The sequence below is a fragment of the Lepus europaeus genome, chromosome 9 (genome assembly GCF_033115175.1).
Source record: "Lepus europaeus isolate LE1 chromosome 9, mLepTim1.pri, whole genome shotgun sequence".
Taxonomy (NCBI): domain Eukaryota; kingdom Metazoa; phylum Chordata; class Mammalia; order Lagomorpha; family Leporidae; genus Lepus; species Lepus europaeus.
In genome coordinates this window covers 32,921,128-32,938,513 of record NC_084835.1, presented here as the reverse complement: position 1 = coordinate 32,938,513, position 17,386 = coordinate 32,921,128, and positions in this window count along the sequence as shown.

Sequence of the window (17,386 nt, the reverse complement as noted above, 5' to 3'; positions counted from 1 at the left end):
CATCTTTATCAGCTTCTTATCTTTTTTTTCCAATACTGGCCATGTTTTTGTCATGTCCTCACTGTCATTTCCCCATATGCCTTGTGATTCATAGTGAAAAACCTTGCATAGTTTGGTTATTTTTAAAACAGCAGTGACTGTATTCAACACTGCCACTGTAAGGGCAAAAGAGGCAAGATATGTTCCAACAGAACTTCATTACAAAAACTCACAACACACTAGACTCAACCTTCAATTTGTTAACCTCTGTTTTTTGTTATCTCTCTGCCTTGCACATGATCTAGATGCCATATTTGGCTCCACATGGTGATTTATTTATTTATTTGACTAGCCTGCTCCCCAACAGCCCATGAGCTCTGTGTAAGCTGGGCTCTTCTCATTCATCTCTTTTCCTGGCACCTAGCACTGTGCCCTGGCATACATGGGTTCTCTGGGAGATCTGTTGAGTAACTGAATGAGTAAGTGCCCTCCTCATCCAAAAGGCAGGACAACCCAACAGAGCCAAAATTATCTTCCTTTAAGTGATATCCTAGCATAAGGCTTTGGTGTGCAGACTCACAGGAAGTAATATTTATGGACAACTGGCTGCTCAATTGTATTTGTCAGCTTCTCATTGCTACAACAAAATATATAAGAAATCTACTTTGCAGGAAAGAAAGTTTATTTAGTTCAGTTTGGGAGACTCAAAATCTAAATGGCACAGCACAGGCTCTGGAGAGAACTCTACGGCAAATGACGGAGCACATATTTAAGAAGGATCACATGGCCAGGAATCAGAGAGTGGGTGCGCCCACGTGTAGAATTCCACATCAATTCTCTTGCAAGAACTCAAATTATCTCACGAGAATTCTCTTCCTGGGGCCAGCGTTGTGGTGCAAAAGGTTAAGCCACCACTTGCAATATCTGTATTCCATATCAGAGCACTGATTTCAGTCTAGGCTACTCTGTTGATTCAGCTTCCTGCTAATGCACCTGGGAAAGCAATGGATGATGGATGATGGTCTGAGTTTTTTGACCCCTGCAAGAACAGGATGGAGTTCCTGCCTCCTGACTTCAATCTGACTCATCTCTAGTCATTGTGGCCATTTAAGAAGTGAACCAGCTGATGAAAGATGTCTTTCTGCCTCTGTATTCTCTCTCTCTCTCTCTCTCTCTCTCTCTCTCTCTCGTCTCACTTTTTAGAGCAGCTCCCAGTGACCTAAGGAGCTGCCCTAGGCCCTACCACCAAACTGTTTCACCACCTCCCAGCAGCACCATCCTGGACACCAAGCCTATAACACACAGGCTTTTGTGAACAGTCAGTGTCCAAACCATAGATTATTGGAGTAATTACATGATTCTATAATCTAATGTCATTCCTCATTAGAGGTCAGATTTACCTCCATTTCCTCGGTGATGGAATTAAGTTTCTGAGTAGGTAAGTAGCTGTCCTATGTCACACAGCTAGGACGTGTTGTATTTATAGCAATTCTGTAGGTCCCAGAGGAGAGGACATGTAACCCTGTCCAGGAGTGCCCTCCTGTGGACTCCCTTCCTCTGCACAGCAAATGCCTTACAACACTGACTTACCATAACACAGTCTGTCCACAGAAATCATTTCCTAAACTGTCTGTCTAAAAATCTACTGATGATATTATGGCAACCTATACCAAGAAGCTTTAGAAATAAAATAGATGATGTTTCTGTTACCTAGAAAATAATGAGGAGCCAATATTTGGTACAAAATAAGCAGTAATTTTCAGAAGGCTTGAGGAGTCCTTTGGTTCTTACAAAAAAAAAATTTTTAGGATCAAATTGGTTTTCACTAGGCCATAAGCAACTCCTATATTTTATATTTTCTTCCTACAGAATTATGGCAGCGGGGTTGGGGGGGTGGAGGGTGGCTGGCATTGTACTGTGGTAGGTTAAGCTACTGCATGAGCCAACAGCATTCCATATTGGCACCAGTTCTAGTCCTGGTTGCTCCACTTCTGATCCAGCTCAATGTTAATGTATCTGGGAATGCAGTTGAAAACAACCCCAGTACCTGGACCTCTGCCACCCATGTGGGAAACTAGGATGGAGTTCTAGGCTTCTGGCTTCAGCCTGGCCAAGCCCAAGCCATTGCAGCCACTTGCTGAGTGAACTGGTGGGTGGGAGCTCTCTCTTTCTCTCTCTCTGTCTCCTTCCCTCCCTCTCTGTCTCCCTCGCTCCTTCCCTCTCTCTTTCTCTCCCTCTCTCTGTCACCTTCTACAACTCCATCTTTCAAGTAAATAAAGTAAATCATTTTAGAAAAGCAGTGAATGAGAAAGGGTTTCTGTTTCACCTGATTTGCCTGAATACACTCTAGCTAGAAAGCATTTATTTGGCCCATTCTCTATTTACGTGAGAAATATAAGCAGCTCTGAGCAGCATCTCTACCTGAACTGACAAAATTACCATCTGGAGTCTGAAAATTTGAGTCAGAGGAATCTCTAGGAAAGAAACAGAACGTGCAGAACCCACCTGGTCCACATAATTGCCATGGAGCCTCGTTCAAAGGCCTACAATGCAACCAAGTCCCAAAGGTCTAAGATCTCGGTGAGGAGGTCCAAGGCATTTCCGCGTAGATTACCCCAGCCAGGCCTGGCTCTTAGCAGAGCATGTCAGGGACTGCCCAAGGGAAGGAAAGGTGGTCTGTTCCTTGGTATGCCTCTGCCCTGGCTGGATGCCTGGAGTTCAATGTGTATACAACTCATTTTATGAAACAGATGGAAATTGAGTTAGAGAAAATAAATCATACGGTCCTTCTTTTAGGGATGTCTTCCTATAGGGAGTTTTCCTGTTGACTCAATGTGGCCTTATGCCTCCTTGATTAGCCACACAGATGTTTTGGTGGTATTTGACTCATGTGAGAAGTTTCTTATTTAAAGACTCTGGGGTTTCTGAACATGCAGAGTTCTGCCACTTTGCATGAGGAATTCGGTAAGCTGGTTATTATACTCACGTTTATTCCACAGACACACACACTCACAACATAAATACAAGTACACAGCTACACACCCAAATCATCAGCACTCCAAAATTTCTCATGATGCACCCTCTCCAGTGTTTCATGCAAAAATTAGAGCTTATGAAAGGACTTTGTAGTTCAAGTGTTTCTTTGACCATTCTTTAAATAGATACCCTAGGAAAAAAACCCAGAATATACTTACTGAATGGGCAATGATCTTTGAAATCAGACAAATCAGGGCTAAAATTCCAACTTGACCCATTACAACTCTGTGTATTTGGGCAAGTTAAATCCTCCTAGTCTCAACCACAAATTATAAGATAAATAATTTTATCAAAGTATAGGTGATACTCTAAAAATTATTCATTTTTAAAAAGTTATAGAAAGAGAGAGAGAATGAATCTTGCACTCACAGGGTTACTCCCTAGATGGCTGCAACAGCCATGGCTGGGCAGGCGGGAGCCAGGAGCTAGGAGTTTCTTCCAGGTTTCTGACATGGATAGCAGGGCCTCAAGCACTTGGGCCATCTTCACTTGCTTTTTCTAGGCCATTAGCAGGGAGCTGGATCAGATGTGAAACATTCAGGACATGAACCAGTGCCTAAATGGGATGCTGGCAGTGGCCCTAACCACTATGCTACAGTGCCAGCCCCTCACCCACAGTCCCTAAGGTTAAAACATGAGTAATGGCTACTACTTCAACAAGTATTTATGAGGAAAGCTCCTGGAACATGGTTCACTGAACACTTCACTGGTGTGTGTTTGTGTGTATACATCCTTTTGTTTTCTTTGCTTTATGGAGAAGGACAGGGATTATTATATACCATTTCCCTTCATAGGCACTAGAGCTTGGATGTGGCATGACCCAAAGGATTCATTGTCAACAACACGATCCTTAGTGTGGCGATGTTGAACGATGAATGGACCTTCAAGAAGAGGGGCCAAGTAGGAGGTTGTCCGTGACTTCTCCTGTCTTGCCATGAGGCCCCTCCCTCACATCATGATGTCATCCACCATGATGTGACCCAGCCAGAGGCCTCTTACCAGAGGCCAAAACTTCAGACCTTCAGCCTCAAAAACTATGAGCTAAGCACTTATTTTCTTTATGAAGTACCCAGCCATGGGTATTCTCTTATAGTACTGGAAAATGGATGAATACATCAGGTGGCTGTCTACATCTTGAATGGTTTCTTGGCAGAATACATAAAGCCAAGTAAACTGCATCTTTGGACAGCCAGACCTCTTATCTGAAAAGCAGAATCGAATCTCAGAAAACAAGGGAAAAGAGATGAATATTGATTGAGCACACACACTACATTGGTCACTTAATATAAATTTTTCTTCATCCTCAAACCAAATGAAGAAACTGATGTTCTAATAGATTATTTTTTTAGTTCAAGCTACCCAGTTTGTAAGTGAGTGCTGCAATTGCCACCCAGGCTGGTGGATCTGGATCTAAAGACTGGGCTTAGTTTTGCCTCGTTGCCTCTTGCCTCCTCAAAGCCAATTATTTAAAATGTAGGCAGTCACACCACAACAGTAAAGATGAATAGACACAAACAACACAGGGCCAGACTTCTGAGGAGGCCCTTCCAAGGCAGCAGAACACAGGCATAATAAATCAAGCATCAAGACTAGTTAAAAAACACGCAGAGAACAGACCCCAAAGAGGCAGCCCTGAAGTCCAAAGAAGCCGTTTCATGATTCAACAACGCCGATATGCATATAACAAACAATCCCATCATGTTCCTGAGATCAGAGCATGAAAAGTAGCCAAAGAGAGCCTTGGAGATGTGTCAACCTCATTTGAAACTGGAGAGCAAAGACAAATTGAATAGCCAAGTCTTTGCACTTCAAAACTTAAAAAGTGGACAGTCTTTGGCTGGAGTCAACTCCTACGATGAGCCAGAAGAGAGATGACCTCGATTAACATTTTCTGCATCATCAAAAGGAAAGAGATCAAGATAAGGTCATCATAAACTAATCTATTGACCACAACTAGCTGTTAAAAGAGTCCTCCGCTGTTCCAAAGTATGCAGGATTCTCCCCTGAGGGGCCGTGTGATATCCAGAAGCTTCTGCCTTCCTGTAAGTATTAATAAAAAATCTCAATCTCTTGCCAGTGATTTTTAGACTCCCGTTATTTTTATCTAATGACATGGAGGCACAGCAAAATAAAGACATCATTCTTTTCTATTTTCTGAGCTCAGTTGCTGCTTCTCTTGATTAGTGGTTCATTACATATGGTTTCATCTCAGTCTAGGGAGATGGCAGAGGAGAGCTGAATGGCTGCTAATTACAGTCACCTGAGGAGTTGTTTTTTTAAAACATATAATGATTCCTGGCCCTGCTGCAGAATCAATGATCACAAATCCCTAGGAGGGGTGAGCCCAGGAATCTGTATTTTTGAAAGAGTTCTGGGTGATTCTAAAATGCAGGAGGGTCAAAAACACAGGATAGTGCCAAGCACCCAGGCTCTGTCATTGAGATCAGTGGCTGGGATTTGAAAGCCAGCTTCATCATATACCAACTGTTTGACCACCAGGAAGACACTCCACTTTCTAAGAGTCACTTTCCACTTCAATAAAATAAGGATACTTGGACTGTGAGGGTCAAACGACAGATCCACCAAGGGCTTTTATAAGCTACAGACACTAAAACTAGGATGCTTTACCATTATGCCTAACATACTTATTACTGAAATGGAGTATGTTTTTCAGATAAATATAAACTGTGATTCCTAGGAGACTGTACAATAGCTTTTGTTTCTTTAAGACTTTTCTTTTACTCTGAGGCTTTGAGTAAGGCCATCAAAGTCTAGCTAACTTGAATGAGTAAATAAAAATAATTGAGATCTCTTAAGACTTTAAGTGGTAAACAAATTTGAAAATGTATTTCTCTGGATGATAAAAAGGATATCCTCTGAAGCTGAAGAGTCTGTGGCTCGACTACTACAAAGTTTATCCTCCTACAGAGAAAAGCATTTTCCTTCAGAACACAGCAGTGAGTTTGTGTGATAGTAGCTGAGGCATGCAGTACTTACTGCACCAAGAAGTAAATATACTTATTTATTCCTGAACAGTCACTATTGATCACTGGGTAGGAAGTCAAAGTAGATGCTTTATCTAAATTACCTATGATCAATTTATTTGAAACGTGATGAAGATTAAGCCATAGGCAGGAGTTTGCACAAAATTAGCCCAAGAAAATAAGCTATATTCCTGAAGGATCAAAATCACCTAACTGAAAAAAATCACAAATATATTCAGACCATGATGCATGTCCCATTAGAAGTATTGAAATGCAATATTCAACAAAATTGGATGATGATCTGGAAAAAGAAAGAAAACCAGAGACTTGTTTTCTGTTTCTAACTCAACAGTACCATGTAGGATGCGGAAAGTTACAACCAACATTTCGGTGGCTTTGTAAAGCTTATTGAATAAGGAAACTGGAGGCCCAGAGACAAGACCAGAAAGCTGTATACACCAGTGGCAGAACTCCAGGCCTGTTAGCAAGTTTCCTGCTTTGTGGAAGTCAGATTGAAGGGATCAACTATGGCAAATAAAAGAGCAAGGAAAGATAAGGTACCTCAGGGGGATGAGGTACCTTATTACATTATGGAGAACAATAGAGCTGGAAAAGGCAATAGTGACTACCTAGGAGGAATGGTCCCTGCATAGAAAGACAGCCCCACTGTTAACAGAGCTAGGGGAAAGCAGGGTTTGAACCATACTGATGATCAGGGAAGGCATGCTTGGCAGAAAGAACAGCAAATGGCACTGACCTTGATGGGCAGCAGAGTGCTTGGTTTGTTTGAGAGACAGGAAAAACTCCAGAACACAGTGAACAGAAAGAAGTGCCAGATGGGGTCAAAGTGAGGTAGCAAGCGCCCGGTTATGTTGGCCCATGCAGATCATTCTACAGCTGCTCAGGGTGTTCCTGGAGTTGGGCAGGCAGCCGCTGAAGAGACAGTGTGACATGATACGATTAAAGATTGAGTTGCTCTGGCTATTGTGTTAGGAGTGTGCAGGAAAGGGGTAAGGACTTGGCTTAGTCCTTTTTGGCTACTACAACACAATGTCATAGACTGGTGCTTATAAACAACAGACATCTATTTCCTATAATCTGGAGGCTGGGAAGGCCAAGATTCAAGTGCCAGCAAGTTGAGCGTCTGCTGAGTTCTCTTTCCTGACGGCTGGCATCTTTTCACTCTAACCCCCCAGAGCAGAGAGGAGAGGGATCTCTCAAGTCTCTTTCATGAATGGTACCAATACCATCCACTGGCCTCCACTCTCATGGCCTAATCACTTCCAAAGGCCCCACTCCTAAAGCGATCACCTTGGGGTAAGGATTTCAACAGATGAATTGGGGGGAGGAGGGACACAATCATTCAGACAGCAATGGCAGCAAATGCAGGTTTGCAGTTCGGGGTTCACCACGATAATCTCTACCAGCAGTGATCGCACTTTGAAAGAGGGCGATGGTGCTAGCCGGCTGAGAAGGGTCAGATTCTGGGTGCACACTGAGTGCCAGGCAGATGCACTTCCCTGACTGATATGGAGGGTGAAGGAGAGGAGTCAAGGGTGACTCAGCTTTGTAGTGCCTCACACTACTCGTAAGTTGAGTAGGAAGAAGACTGAGAATTGATCATGGGATGCAGGGACTCAAGTAGGGTGGAAAGGAAGAACCCTGACTGTGGAGGATTGAAGGGAGGATGTGAGGAGAACTGCTAACCATGAGGACAGTTAATTCATCCAAGGAGATGTGCTGGGGAGGAAGTCAGTAATGGGCTGGCACAAAGGATGGGTCCCAGCAAGTAATGTCAATCAACATGTTAACAGACTAGTCTTAGCTGGCAGGAGTTGAGTAAACTGACTTCTGTTCTCCCTCACTCCCCCTCCCCAAATGTGTGGAAATACTAATCCTGAAAATGTTCACCTCTTGAATTAAAGGAAATTTTTAAATTTTACCAAAGAAAAAAACAGACCAATGGCAAAAACAGCAAAGGAGAAGAAGTAGGAGAAGGAATTGTTAGGTAGGAAGTTAGATATGAGCTTATGTGTGTGTGACAGGTCTAAAGAGAAGTATACGTCCAGCATATGCATCTGCATCTCAAAGTCATCCTGATAATGTTTCAGGGGCAGCCCGGTATTCGCATCCTGCCCTGCCCTCTTCTCCCCATAACCTGCCAGGTGAGGGTCCCCGCCCCTCTGCCTGACAAATCTTCCACAATCTCCCAGATGCAGCCCAGTATCTGCATTTCAAACACTCTGCTCTGGATCCCTATTCTCCAGGGGGTCCTGCCCACCCTTCCTCTAACTCAGGAGGGCGCCAGCTAGTGTTCCTCCTGTCTGATACCTTCAGGGGAAAACTCAGATAGGAAATTCTTAATATTTACATCCATAAAATCCTTTGTTTCAGGAGGAGGCATGTGAAGACAAAGACCCATCTCCTTATAAACCCCCGGCCTCAACCGGACTGCATACTCAGCCCTCTGCCTCTATGCTGAGCCGCCCGCCTGGTCTGGCCAGGTGTAATCTCTCCACTCAACCATGTAACCTCCCCCTCCCCCTCCCCGAGTCTGAGTGACTGGGCCCACTCAGTTTCTTCAGATTCTGTCTGGAGAGGTGCCCATCTGTCCTTATGGATGTGCCTTCCCTAATAAACCTTGCTACTTTTACTTTCCACTACTGTCTCACGCCTGAACTCTTTCTTGTGCAAAGACAAGAACCCTGCCATTCACCAGTAACAGAACAATTGCATTTCTGTGGATTACATTTATGTCTACATATATTTAAACTAAAAACACTTAAGTGAAAATTATATCTCTGTATCTATCTATATAAATGTAGCAAAGAATATTCTGGAAAGATTCACATCAAATCCACAATCATGACTACTTTTGGGTGACAGGAAAAGGGCCATGGCATGGAAAAAAAAAAAAAAACTTTAGTTTTATTTCTATTTCTTAGTGCTGTTGAAAACATAAAGACTTGGGGAAAATATGAAAAAGAAATATAAAAATAATTAGCTCATTGTGGCTTAGTGCTACCTCCAAGGCTGACATACCAACTGGGTGCCAGTTCATGTCCCAGCTGCTCCACTTCTAATCCAGCTCTCTGCTAATGGCATGGGAAAAGCAGCCAAAGCCAGCCCAAGTGCTTGGGCCCCTGCTATCCATGTGGGAGCCTTGGAAGAAATTTTTCGCTTCCACCTGACCCAGCCCTGGCCATTGCAGTATTCTGAGGAGTAAACCAGCTGATGGAAGATTTTCCTGTCTTTCCCTCTCTCTGTGTAATTACTTCAAATACATAAATAAACATCTTTAAAAAAAAATCAGCTCTGTGTGGTAAGTACAATTTTTTAATAATATTATTTATCACGTTTTCTTAAGATTTATTCATTTATTTGAAATAATTACTAAAGAGAAGGAGAGACAGACAGAGAGATCCTATGTTCTGGTTCATTCCCCAAATGACTACAATGGTCAGGACTGGGTCAGGCTAAAGCCGAACATTTCTTCCAGGTCTCCCTCATGGATAGCAGGGGCTCAAGCACTTGGGCCATTTTCTGCTGCTTTTCCCAAGCCATTAGTGGGGAGCTGGATTCTAAGAAGAGCAGCCAAAACTCGAACTGGCAACTATGTGGGATGCTGACATTTCAGGCAGTGGCTTTATCCACTATGCTCCAATGCCAGACACTATTTATCTCATTTTTAAAAGTTGCTCCAAACATACACCGAAGAATCACATCTACTCTTTTCCCTCTACCCTTTAAACCTATCCCTTCTTTTTGTTACCCTTTCTCAGTTTCCCATAGAATCCACATCTGATAAAATCATATGATGATGACATCAAGGCAATACAATACATTTCAAGGGATAATACTGGCCTTTTAGTATTATTCACCTGCTTATCCTTTCATTCCCTAAATATAAATTATGTGCCCACAACACACTAAGTTATTTTGGTTGTAATTCTATCACAATGATGAACATAATCTTTAAGAAAGTTGGGTTTTTTACATATATTTCCTTGGGAGACTTGCAGCTAACAATCTAAAAGTATAGAAAGGAAGGATGCGTGAACTCCTTCAGAACACTCAGATTTGATGAGATTATGGTTTTTGAGCAATCTTTCGTAGGTGATTTAGACTATACATTAGCTACCAAATTCAAATCCAAGAAAAAAAAAATTTGTATACCTAATTGATTTTTTCAGTATTTCTTCTTTTTTTAATTTATTTTTTAAGGAATACAAATTTCCAAGTACAACTTTTGGAATATAGTTGTTCTTCCCACCATATCAGCCCTCCCACCCATGCTCCCACCCCCTCCTCTTCCCTCTCCCCTTGCCAGTCCCATTCTCCATTAAGATTCATTTTCAATCAACTTTGTACACAGAAGACCAGCTGTATACTAAGTAAAGATTTCAACAATTTGCACACACACACACACAGTTTGAGAACTGGTTTCACAGTTAACTCTCAATACAACTCATTGAGGACAGAGGTCCTGCATAGGGAGTTAGTGCACAGTGAATCACATTAACACTCTTACGTTAGGCTCTTGAAATGAGCTGCTTAGGCTACGGAAGCCTTTTGAGTCCACAAACTCCATCAGTATTTGGACAAGGCCATAAGCAAAGTGGAAGTTCTTCCCTCCATATAGAGAAAAGTACATGTTCTTTCGCCTCACAAAGAGAACATAAAATTACTTCCTGTGTCTCACATTACAACAAGAGTCTTTACAATTAATCAAAGGAAAAGAACTATTAGCAGAAATGTAGAAATATTAAACTTGCCTTTTTTCAGAACAATGAAAAATTGTAAGCCAATGAATTTTGTCAAGGGTAGAACTGGGTGTGCATGTCCCACCACCCAGAATTCCTGATTACCTGCACCAACCCCACTGAAAGCCAGGATTTTTCCAGAAGAAACCAAACAGGTTGTGATAGGTATTTTCAGAACACCATTGGAGAAGCAAAGGAAAGAACTTTAATCCAGAGAAACTGAGAATTGCATTTTACTGACAGAAGAGCAAATAATAGACTGATAAGGATCAGACTGCAGGAGTAACTACAGCAAGGACTGGGCACCCGTGCCTTCTCTAGACTAGGTATGCCTCTACTTGTTACCTATTCCAGGGTGAGTATGATATGCCATAGCCAAATTCTTTACAAATTTGTCCCCCAATACCCCGATCATCACTCTGAATTTCTGTCTCTCTTGCTCACTCTTTCCAATTTTTTCCCCCATCAAGTTTCTAGACACAAACCACTGGAAGAGCAGAGTTCTAAACTACTCTTTAAGGATCTTTGGTGTATCTCACAAAGACCTTAAAAAGTTAAAACCTGGGGGCCGGCACTGTGGTGTAGCAGGTGGGGTTGCCACCTGTAGTGCCAGCATGCCAAATGGGCACCTGTTTGAGACCTGGCTGCTCCTCTTCCGATCCAGCTCTCTTCCATGCCCTGAGAAAACAGTAGAAGATGGCCCAAGTGCTTGGGGCCCTGTATGTAAGTGGGAGGCCCAGAAGAGGCTCCTGGCTCCTGGCCTCAAATCAGTCCAGCTCTGGCCATTGCAGCCATTTGGGAAGTAAACCAGTAGATCAAAGACTTCCCTCTGTAACTCTGTCTTTCAAATAAATAAATAAATCTTAAATAGTAAGTTAAAAGCTAAGTGATATACAATTAACCTCAAAGAATAGCTGCAAATAAAAATCTTCCTTTCGTTGCCTGTCATTTCCACCATTAAAAGCACAACTGAGTCAGGGTATCTCAATTGAAATCTCTAAAAGAAATTATCATTGGCTTTTCAATTCAAAAATAATCTTTAAAGAAAAAAAAAAGGATTTACCCATTACCTAGATGACACTTTCTAGCAAGAGCTGGTATGTGAGTTTAGAGCCAGGCTCAGTAATGGGATGAACTAGAAGTGATTTCATTAACTTGGACAAATGAAAAAACGTAACTGAAATTAGCATAGTCAAGGCAAGTAAAACCAAATTGTGTCAGAGCATCCTATAGGAATGAGGTTTTGTTACAGCTTGAAAGGGGAAATTTGTTTTAGTTCTAACATTGTATGAGAGCTATAAACATGAGTTTATAGTTTAACATTTATATGTATATATAAAATGATTTAATAAGCATAAGCCAACATGGGAGGAGTCTATAAAATTTTATCCCTTTAAAAAGAGATCTACCTATTGCTCAGGTTAAGAAACACAGAATTAAGAAATAGTTACCCTGAATACTACCTGTAGTAGGAAAAATAATGATTCCAAATTCACAGGCTAATCCCTGAAACTGTGACTACACTGCCCTCTACAGCAGAAAGGTCCCTGGCAAGCATGACTAAGTTGACATAATCCTGGTGCTACATTTTGTTTGTCTCCAAAGTTAGTGTGTTGCAGGCCTGGTTCCCAAGTTGGAGGTGTTGGGAGATGGTATGGACCTTTAAGGAGGGGCAGTCCAATGGGAGGTCACTGGGTCAGTGAGAGTGCTGCCCTTGGTGGGGAATGCCATCTAGAGGAGTGAGTTCCCAGAATGAGTTGTTATAAAAGGCCTGAGTCTGCCTGTCATCCCATCCATCTCTGACCTCCTGTTTGGTGGTATGATTTCTTGCTCCTACACACTCCTGCCACTGCCTTCCACCATGATGTAAAGCAACTGAGATGGTGCTAACACCATGTCCTCAAAGCTCCAACACTGTGAACAAAGGAAATCTCTTTTCTAAGTAGCCTATGCTGTTAGGTTTTGTTATGGTAATGAAAAGCTGACTAACAGATCTGGACTTTTCAGGTGGACTTGATCTAAGATTGATTCTGTATCATTCAGGTCCTCATAAATAGGAGAAAGAAGATCACTGAGAGTAACAGGGGACGTGACAAGAGAAACAAGGATGAGGCCACAAGCCTAGGAATGCTGACAGTCTCTAGAATCTTGAAGGGGAAAGGAAACGGATTCTCCCCAAAGCTTTCAAAATGAACACAGCCCTGCCAACAACTTTATTTTAGACTCGTGACCTCCAGAACCTAAGAGAACACATTTGTATTGCTTTTAACTGCAAAATTTGTGGTAATTTGTCATACTAGCAAGAAGAAACTAATCCATTCATATAGAAGGATCTTAACATTCCCATGCTGCACTATCTTATCCAGGAAGTTGATTCCCTGCCATTTTGGATCACTCAGCAGGCTGTTGGAGCACAAGCAAAGCAGGATAAGATTTCAGAGGAGGAAACAGAGGAAAAGCTGGAAGTATGGGTGAGGCTTGGTGGAGCCCCCACTGGAAAGCTCTCACTCAGGAATGAGACATGGGACATGTATTGGAGTTTTCAGTACCAAGTAGAGGTTAGCGGGGAAGGAAAGGAAGTTGAAAGCAACAGAATAATCAGCTGCAGAATACAACCAGGCGGAGCAGAGCAAGTTCACTGTGCAAGAAGGGCATCACCACTATGGTCTGAAAACAGAGTGAATGGCACTCCATGTTGTCACTCAATACCTCGTCACTGCACCTCACCTCAGTAGCCGAGCAAGAATCCACCACAGGATTCTGAAAACCCATATTACTAGGGCTGCCACTTAATAATCAAAGCATCATTTATTATCTCAAAAGGTAACAGTTCCATTTCTGTTTTAGAGCTTAAACTCATATCAGCAGCCTATTTTAAGTAAAGAAAACTCTAGTGAGACTGAAACTATCCTCTCACAACACAAAATAATTAGAATACAAATGCTGCCTAGGCAGTTCCAAATCTATCCTAAAGATGCCTTAAACCCTTCCAAGTATGTTATCTTACTCTTAAACAAGCCTTTAAAGTGGTGATAATTATTATCATCGTCCTCATCCATTTTCTTGTTTCAAAAGCAAATTCATTAAATTTTAGTTACTTTGGAATCCACAACAAATTTAAATTCAACTAAAGTAAGGTTTATGTCATAATATCTAAGTGGAAAAAAAGTTGTAAAGAAGATCGTAACAGTACAATGTATAAATATTTAGGAAAAGTGATTTTCCCATGGTGCACTGGCATACATTTGAATGCTAATTACAAAATATGTCTCATCCTTTTGAGGAAATACATCTGGTCTCGAAAAACCATAGAACATTTGAATAAGAAGGAACCTAGAGTGATACTTGAACTGTTCAGTCGCCAATCTCCTCCATAGTAACTTGAACTAATGATTGCCCAGCCACTTCTGAGCATCTCCACACAAATAGAATTCACTCTGATCTTTGGAGCTCATTCTCTTTCCTCCTAAGAAACTGTCTATTTTTGTGTCCTTTCTTTCCTCCCTTGCATTGTGCTCCCTCCCTCTGCAGTGCCACACAATGAGTCCAGTCCTTCTTGCTCAGGTCAGATCTCCCCAGTGTTCTCTCACTGGACCTCTGCACATGAGGTTTAGTTATGAACTTCCTCACTGTTCTCGGCACTCTATTCTGGCTCCACTGCCCAGAATAGAGTTCTGCCTCCCTTGACAGCGAATATTCACAATTCTATCTTGTACTCCAGTTGAGCCAAACCTGGTAATTTGGCCTAACATTTGGAGCACTTGTTTGAACATCAGGATTCTATAAAAACAAGATATAATTATATTCATTAGATATGTTCCCTAAATCAGATATGCCATAAAGAATGGCTTGCCCTCCAAAAAGCACAAATTGAGACATTTTCCCCTTCTGTTCCTCTTTCAAGAGTCTAAATTATCTTTTCAAGCCACCCTGAGTTGTCAAACACAACAAAACTAAGATTGCCTAAGGATTTCTCACAGATATACAAAATTAAAATGCCCAACATGACCACATATACTGCTTGTTAAATGCTAAGAACCAAAACACACATTGGAAAAGTCTCCTGACTTGATACATTTCCTTTTCATAACTTTACTATTTGAGAAAAAAGTTGAAAGTAGGCTCATTCTTGAGACTAAAGCCCAGAAAAGCTTATTTTAACACTCTAGTTTTGAAACAAAGTTCTAACTGTATTAGAAATAATTTCAGAATTATGTCTTTAATGTACAGCTACTTCCCAAAGTTCCTGGGAAAGGGTAACTAAAAATTTGGCATAAAAATTTTGAATTGGATACATAGTTTTTTCACAATAAGCAATTGCCATGAATTACTTTACTTCTCCTCATACTAATGTCCTTAACTCTTCATACATAGAAGAGGAAGTGGTAAATTTTCCAAGTTGAATGGCAGAGGAGAGAGCAAAAAGAACTCATGCTACTGGAAGCAAGTGGGTCGGCGCAGCCCCAATGGTGACCAGGACACCTTCTGGAAGCTGCCAAGACATTGTGAAGAGCTGATGCTGCTCCAACATGACATTGTTGCAAGGAACAAATGACAATTACTAGCTCTTAGAAGCTGAGTGTTTTTGGTCCCACACCTTCTCATTTAGGCTTTCTTTGGCCATCAACAAGGACTGACTGAAAAAGAAAAACTCACAGAGAATTCAATTACTGTTAATGTTGCCTAAGTGTTTTCACTGTCACAGTCTAAGGCTTCAACTTTTTAATAAGTTTCCCGTAATTATTACGAGGTTTTGGTCAAATTCCAGCTGTGGATTTAATGGGACTCATTCTGACAAGATATAGGATATTGTCTCTGTAGATGCTCATTTGGAAACAGGCCACTTGCAATTTCAAGTGTGCAGAGCTGTGCAAGATTAAAAGTACAGGAGGTATAATTTCTACCTTGTGTCCCAGGCTCTGTGGATTTGTAGCTCATCCAGGCTGTCCATCTGGGGAGCAAACAGCATGTACTCCTTGATGAGAAACTCTGGCCAACCGACCAGCTGTGAAAAAAATAGATTACTCTTGTCATTTTTTTCTTCTAGGTAATTCGCTGGGAGTAAAAATATAATTTCTTAGAAAGTGTGCAGTTAACAGCAAACCCTAGGGATGTGTCTGATTTATACTTAAAACTTCTCTACCCTTTTATTTGTTAAATTTAATTTTTCAACAATACTCTGGCTGTGATAATATTTCCTCATGTACAGGAAACACAAAGGTTGAGCTCTGGTATTTATACACTGAGCAAGCACAGGAAGGGGGTAGGAAGTGGCAGGTGGAGAAAAAACATAGAAGAGGGATTCAGCTGGCAGGCTGAGCCCAGCACAAAGAAATGCACTCTTGCTTTCCCTCCAGGTAAAAGAGATATTATGATGGGATTAAGTAACTGTTGGGAAAATACATCTTCCTACTGCACTCAGGAAGCTAAAATGGTAAATGTATCCTTTTAAGCCTTTGACATACAACTTCATCCTTGTGAGATTTCAGAAGGTCACGCTAGATAAATAATCATGGTAAAATCAGGGTAATTCTACATCAGTTAAGCTGAAGAGCTCAGAGAAGGAGTGTTGCTAAAAGCCTGAATTGTGATATAATGCGTAGCTTCTGCAGGTGTAATATGCTCACCATGCTCTGTGTTTTCAACAAACCAAGGGGAATGGAAGCAATATGCCAAGTAAAATTAAGCTGTTCAGTTTGTACCCAATGGAGAGTTAATGATATTATTTCAAATTAAAGAATTAGCAATAATACTTCTGCACAGTGAGTTACAAAATATTTAGACATCAATGAGTGCTACACAGTAGCTTTCTGTCTGGAATTTCAGTGTTATAGTGCTCTGCCTCACACAATCCATAACCCTGATCCATAAAGTGTTTACTGAAATTAAAAAATCGTAACTTCCAACATACAATTATGTTAGCACTTTAAAAATAGATGTATTATTCTGTATTATTTTATTCTTTTAAACACTGGATGTATTTCCAACTTCCTGCCTATTTCAGAATTGTTTGCATCAAAACAAATTTTTCTTTACTTCTATTTCATGAACCTTTTGAACTAGCTTTAAAATTAGTAAATGTGGGGCCACTGCTGTGACTCAGAGGTTTAAAGCTATGGCCTACAGCACCAGCACCCTATATGGGTGCTGGTCTGAGTCCCAGCTGCTCCACTGAGAAAGCAGCAAAGGATGGCTCAAGTGCTTCAGCCCCTGCACCAACGTGGGAGACCCGCAGGCGGCTTCTGGGTCCTAGGTTCAGCCTGACCCAGCCCCATTTGTGCAGCCAGTTGCAGCCATTTGGGGAGTAAATCAGTAGATGGAAGATTTCTCTCTCTCTCTCTCTCTCTCTCTCTCTCTCTCTCTCTCTCTCTCCCTCCTTCTCTCTCTCTTTAACACTCCCTCTCAAATAAGTAAACATTTTTAAAAATTAGTAAATTTAAGTCTATAGATACACACATACACATAGGCATATGTATAAGTATATACACACAACACAGTATTTTCATCCAGAATACATGAGTATTCTTAGAACTCAATAAAGAAAGGATTACTAAACAAGCCAAAGAAGCCAATAGGAATAATAGGCAAAGATTTGAACAGAATATCCACAAATTACATACTAAT